This window comes from Tupaia chinensis, unplaced genomic scaffold (genome assembly GCF_000334495.1).
Source record: "Tupaia chinensis unplaced genomic scaffold, TupChi_1.0 Scaffold147417_1, whole genome shotgun sequence".
Classification (NCBI taxonomy): domain Eukaryota; kingdom Metazoa; phylum Chordata; class Mammalia; order Scandentia; family Tupaiidae; genus Tupaia; species Tupaia belangeri.
The window spans coordinates 2,003,751-2,010,300 of record NW_006207268.1 but is presented as its reverse complement, the minus strand read 5'-3'; the positions used below and the strand labels follow the sequence as shown (position 1 = coordinate 2,010,300).

The window sequence follows — 6,550 nt, the reverse complement described above, 5'->3', positions numbered from 1 at the left end:
TAAAAAAAACATCCAAAAAAAAAAAAAAAAAAAAAAAAGGAAAGAAATGGCAGGTTCGAACCAGGAGATGGGCTTAATGGTTATTTTGCTGGACTCCCACATGGCCGACTGCAGTTCAAGTCCCAGACCCAGTGGCTTGAAATTCATGCCAGGCACATGTACATGCAAACCTAAAATCCCAAAAGGAGAATGAAGGAGAAGGGATATTGTAGTGTGGCCATCCCTCCTGGGGGGTGATTTCTTGCTTTCTGTTTCCTTCTCTCTGTCTTTCCAGTGAGCACACACACCCATGGCAAGATTCTCTCTTAGAAGAGAAATGGCAGGGCTACTTTTAATATTCAGGTATTATGTGGCTCCCTCTAGAGTCTGTGCCATATTAAGTACTAATTAAAACATTGGCCCAAAGGAATATTCTAAGTAGGGTCATGGAGTCATTTGAATTTTATTTTTTTGTAGTATACACAGTATCATTAGAGTAAAACTTTAAATCCAGGTTTTTTTTTTCTTAATAAAACCCTACTCTACCTTAACTTCTGAACACAAAATATATAAATTTATTTTTATTAATAAACTTAGATATGTTTCTTACATTTTTTTAAATGTGTATAAGGCCTTCCAAGTAATATATGTATTTGTCAATTTTTTAAAAGTTTATTTCATTCATTTCTTCAGAGAGAGACAGAAATACATCCAATAGGATCCTCACGTCACAACCTACCCCCAGCTCGGCAGCCCAGGTTCTGGGTGCACTGCCCGCATACCCATACCGGAAGTTTCAAAACACAAACCTGGGACTTTCCTGTGGGGGGTTCAGCCTGGCTAAGCCTTGTATCACAGTACACCACCAGTCATCCCTACTTGTCACTTGTAAAAGGCTTTCTGGTCCTAGCTGTGATGGTACATGGCTGAGGCAGGAGGATCCTGGCAGAGCAAGACCCCTTTCCTTTCAGGAAAAATAAAGGCATTTTGTTTGAAATTTAAAATGAAATTGATGTTCCACTTTCAATTTAATTTCTTAAATCTGGAAAGAAGTGTAGATTCATATTGATAATCTTAACTTTTTTGAATATCATACCATTAAAAAGCAATCTCCCAAATGGTACATATACAAAATGATATATTCCTATTTCTCATTCCTCCTACAGTACTTAAGATCTTTCAATAAAACTTTAAAGTTAGATGTACATTTTTCTATAAATAATTCATAATGCAATATTGAAAACATTTTATAGGCAGCTTTAAAATAAACTAATTATTTTTTCTTAACAGAAGCATTGAACCAATTTCATAACTTCATTCATATGCATATTTTCCCTCAGGGCTGCATTATCTTTGAATTGAATGTTTGTTACCCTTTCACCTAAATGATTTATTTTTTTCCCCACACACAGCTTGGTTTCTAATACTTTAAGTTTTCATTATTAAAATTATGTATTGAGTGCTTTTGCTTTTGGCAAAAGTCTTGTACTAGAACAAAGCTCTGGTATATGTTAAGGTTCTTGTAGTTGTAAAGTATAAAGCTTTTTGAAAAGATTAATCTTTTTTATTAAGTACTGACATGAACATTCAAGAGTTTGAATATTTTCACAGTGGGTCTCTTATTGGAAGTGAAAAGTATCATGAAAATATTTAATAGACTTTTACAGGTTTTAAACAAATACCTAAACAAAATCAAGTAGATTAAATGTATTTGATGTATATAGCCAAGAACTATGTAGGTGTGACTAGTATCTTTTTTTTTTTTTTTCCTAGAGAGAGATTTTTAGCTATAGGGTTCATGTGCTTGCTGGAGAGACAGAGAAAGTGAGAAATCACACCTAGGAGGGATGTCCATGCCACAATCCCTTCTCCTCCGTTCTCCTCTTGGGATTTTGGGTACACACACACACACACACACACACACACACACACACACACACGATGTCAGTTTTAAGTCACTGGGTCCAGGGCTCAAACTGGTTGACTACTTGGGAGTCCAGCAACGTAACCATTACGCCATCTGCCGGTCCCAACTAGTATCTTTTTAAACATCCCTTACTTTTTCCAGTCATACACCCCCCATGAATAAGAAAGGAAAGAAACAACATCTTACCAATTTCTAAAATACTTTATTCTTCAAAACATGTTCTTAATTGGTATAGTGCTTTGTAGAGTCCACTAATATACTTAAATTGAGGGTAAAATGGTGAATTTGTCCATAGAAATGTTTAATCATCTGTTTTTTCTTTCTTTCTTTTCTAATTGCTGGAGGGCGTGTGCACTTGCCAGAAAGAAAGAGGGAGAAAAATACCCCCTGATGGAGCATGGTCATGCCTTATTCCCTCCTCCTCCATTTCTCTATCCTGTCAGGGCTTTGGACAAGCATATATTCACACCGGCAGGTTTTTCAAGTCACTGAGGGCAGGATTCAGACCTGTCAGCCATATGGGTTCCACCTCCCTTATTCACTAAGCTATAGGGCTGGCCAGTCACATGATTTTTCAGTTGTCTTGACAGAGACATTTTTTAAAAAATATAAACTCCAGGACCCAGAAAATAAAAAAATAAATAAAATTTAAAAATTCTGAGGCCAGCCTTATAACAGTGGTTAAATGGCTTATGTCAGATCTCACATGGCCAACAGTGGTTCAAATCCCAGACTGGCAGCTTAAAAAACACACTGGATGCGTATGAGTGCATACTCAGAATCCTGATGGGTGGAGGAAGCGTGTGACCACACCCCACTGGGGAGTGCTTTCTTTTTCACCCCCCCCCACACACACACACACACACATACATTCACTCTGGTAAGCACACATACTTTGTGGCAATAAAAAAGTAAAAATAAAACCAAAATTCTTTCTAGTTTAGATTGATCACTAAGAATTACACATTGTATTTTTAAGTCTTTGTTTACTCAGGCCATGTTTGGTTGTATTTATTTGTTTTTTCTTTCTTCAGATATTTAGAATAATAACAAGAATATCTTCTTTTTACATTTTTGCATTTCTGTCTTGTCTCTTTTTCTCTTAATTCTGGGGTTTCTTTTTAGTATTTTCCTAGTTTTTCCTTTCCATTTTTCTCTTTACTGTAAAATTACTATTTTTTTTCTTCTTAATTTGTGAATAACACAATTTTTAAATAATCTAGCATAATAAATTAATGTATATTTTAAATTAGCCATTTCAAAATTGTATAGGTTTGACATTTTCAAAATGGCCATACTATTATAGAAAATATAAATTTGATTGAATTATGATTCTTGACCTTAATGAGTTCACTGAAACCTATTTTTTTTCTGTAATTTTAGTTCATTGTGTTTTGCTATAAACAGTGAAAATATTACAGATTACCTTCACTTTTAAATTCAGACTGTTCATTTATCCATAGCATTTATTACCCTACTTTAATTTTCTTCAAACTTCGAAAAGAAAAACATTAGAACACTTCTTTCAAAAATGCTTTCTCAGTACTAAACATTTTTCTTCATAATATTGATAGATAATGATCAACTAAAAGAAAACCATTTTAATGCTGTGCTTTTGAGCACACTCTGCTGAGACTTGGAAATTATTTTTGATACCACAGTAGGTTTTATTTAGGCTCCCATCAGTGTGTACCCTTGTGGCTGTCCATTTTTATTTTTAGAACAATTGAGGTGAATCAGTTAAGAAGCAGAGATGTCAGGACAAGAAACAAATAATTAAATGCTTCACTAGATTCAGAATATCCTAGAGGGCAATAAAGAGACCGTATTTCAGGCCTAAGTAGAATTTTTTATGATATGGATTAGTGTGAGATTGTCCTTTTCACCTCATGCTTCTGTGCTGAATTGCTGAAGTTCATACCATTTTCTGTAGCTTTAAACAAATAAGCCGCAACACAGAGGAAACTATTTTAAGTTTGTTTAATCACGACAGGCAAGATGCAGGACTTGTCTTTCTAGTGACTTTGTTCTACCAGGGCTCTCTCCAGCACTGATCCTATAGACTGCTAAGGAGCAGTCTCTGAAGTCAGACAGGTCTGCAGTTATTGGCCACATTATCTAGATCTTTGAGCTTCAGGTCCCCATTTGTAAAGTGAGGATAAATAAAGTAACTTCTGGGGGCTTATGAGGGTTAAATATGATAATGAATATGAACTGTTTTGTGCTTCACTGGGAGAAGAGAGAAAGAAGATGATGGCCACACCGTGATCCCTTTTCCATTCTTGGGATTTTGGCCATGCACACTTAAACCCAGCATGTGTTTCAAGCCACCAACTCTGGGACTTGAACCTCGTGGTGAGCCATGCAAGATCCACTGCCCTAATCACTGTGCCACTGGCTATCTCAGTGAATGCCCTTTTTAATAAAGAAATAAATTACTTCAAAATCATTTATTCACAACATTATCATCAGCAGGATCAACAAATACGATAGTTCAATAACTTTTTTTGGAACAAAACAATGGGAACATGCCAGTAGGTTTTGAAAACTTCTATATATTCTTTAGGGCTGAAGTGTCAGGGATAAGTATGTACAAAATCTAAACGTCCCTAGTGAGGCCCATGCTTAAGTAGAGATGTTAAGCAGGTATGAAGCAGAAATCTCAACACATCATGTTTCCCAGAGGCTATTTAACTTTCTTTCAGCGTGATCATCTCCCTTTTAGACTTTGTCTAGCCTGTTGACAAGGCTCTGTACAAATGTTCTGAATATGGGCTTGTTCTTTGCTCCATTCTCGTCCACTCTCCAAGCGTCTGTAGAGTGCAGTTGTAAGGACGTGAGCCTGCTTCATGCTCCTTGCTTTGCCGTGCCACATATGCCGGCATGAAAAGGATGAGGCTCCTTAAAAGCCTTCTCACCAACCTGCTGCTCAGGTTTAATTTTTTCCTCGTCCATAGACTCCTGCCAAGCATGTTATTTCTTTAGAAAATCATGTTCTGATAAGTCAGCCATAGTTTCATTTCCTCAAGTTGAGATGGATTTTCTGCTCTTCCACTGAGGAACAGCTCCAACAGCGGGCCAGGGTTAAAGGTGGAGTCTGCAACCACACAGCTCACTTTCCCCCAGGACGAACTACTTGGCAAAGAATCAAGCCAACAAACCTCGTTTAGCTCCTGTTTCCTGACCAGCTGAATCATTCTTTATCATGTGCATTTCCTGCTAACAGTTCCTTGCCTTCAGTCCTTCATAGCTTTATAATAATTTCCTAACTTGCAAGTAATAGTTCTTACTCATTTTCAGAATGAATCCAGAAGTAGCTTCATTAAAAATCATACTCTAGGGACCAATAAGGTGGCCTAATGGTTACGTTGCTGGACTCCCATGTAGTTGACCATGGTTTGCATCCCAGACCCAGTGGCTTAAAATTCACCCTGTGTGTGTGTGCGCGTGGCCATCTCCCCTGGGGGGTGATTCCTTGCTTTCTGTCTCTGTCTCCCTTTGTCTCTCTGGCAAATGCATGCGCCCTATAGCAAAAATCTCTCTTAAAAAAAAAAAAAAAAAAAAAAAAAAAAAAAAACATAAGTACCACCAAAAGTTAATCCATAGTCACCTATATCCCAGACAGAAGGAGTTTTGTAGAGTGTTATATTCCCTTTTCCACTGAACCCTAGTGAGAACTACTGTCTGCTCCACTCCCTGGGGCTAGGGGAAAAGAGAAGTGGGGAAACATTGGTGGGAGATGTTCTTCTGGGAGGATGTAATTCCCAAGGGGATTATCCAGGGTGGGGCAGTGGCTAATGATGGACAGATGGGGTAGCCAATGAGTCCCAGTCGTAAGAATGGGCTTATTGGGACCAGCAGTTAGTGTAATGGTTAGGTTGCTGGACTCCCATGTAGTTGACTGCGGTCTGAGTCCTGGACCTGGTGGCTTAAACTCACGCTGGGTGCATATGCGTGCATGCCCAGGATCCTGAGAAGAGAAAGGATTGGGATTGCGGCGTGGCTATCTACCCTGGGGGAATGATGTCTCACTTTCTATCTCTCTGTTTCTCTCTGCCTTTCTCGCGAGTGCTTGTACCCTGTAGCAAAAACTTCTCAAAAAAAAAAAAAAAGGAATGGGCTTATTATCCTGTTTTTCCTGTGAGACTCCTTCCTGTCACTTCCTATTACAAAACTAATAGTCTGTCAGCTTAGGTAGCAGCCATGTATTCCTGATGCCTCCCCAACTCTCTTCTCACTGCTGAGTGCACTCCCCCACCGAAAGGTTTTTGTGCTGGCTAATTCACAGCACTCTGTTCAGCTCATTCCTGTAATATTCAGCACCCCTGTGTTGGGTGCAGTGCTGAACACTAGCAGTAAAGCCATGAACACGAGAGAAACATTCTCTGCCCTCGTGGGCCTTCCGCTCTGATCCTGAAGGCGACAGTGCTAAATATTTGCAACAACGCTACTTCCTCTTTTAGAAAATTATGAAAGAAATTTTTACTGCATTGTTGGTACTATGCCTACCCTCAAGTGGTTTCTAATGATGGTAGGGGGGATAGAGACTTACAGGAGAAATGTTAGTAGGACAAGCTAAGAGTTAAACTGCCTGGCACAGCCTGGCGATGCAGCAGTAGCACCTGCTCTGCAGTGCAGGAAAGT

General features: G+C 38.6%; 1 protein-coding gene across 2 annotated transcripts in view; it reads left to right on the top strand.

Annotated features, from left to right (window-relative positions):
* HS2ST1 (heparan sulfate 2-O-sulfotransferase 1) overlaps nucleotides 1-6,550 on the top strand; it is a 196,628-nt gene that overhangs the window by 168,503 nt on the left and 21,575 nt on the right. The gene's annotated exons all lie outside the window — the stretch shown is intronic.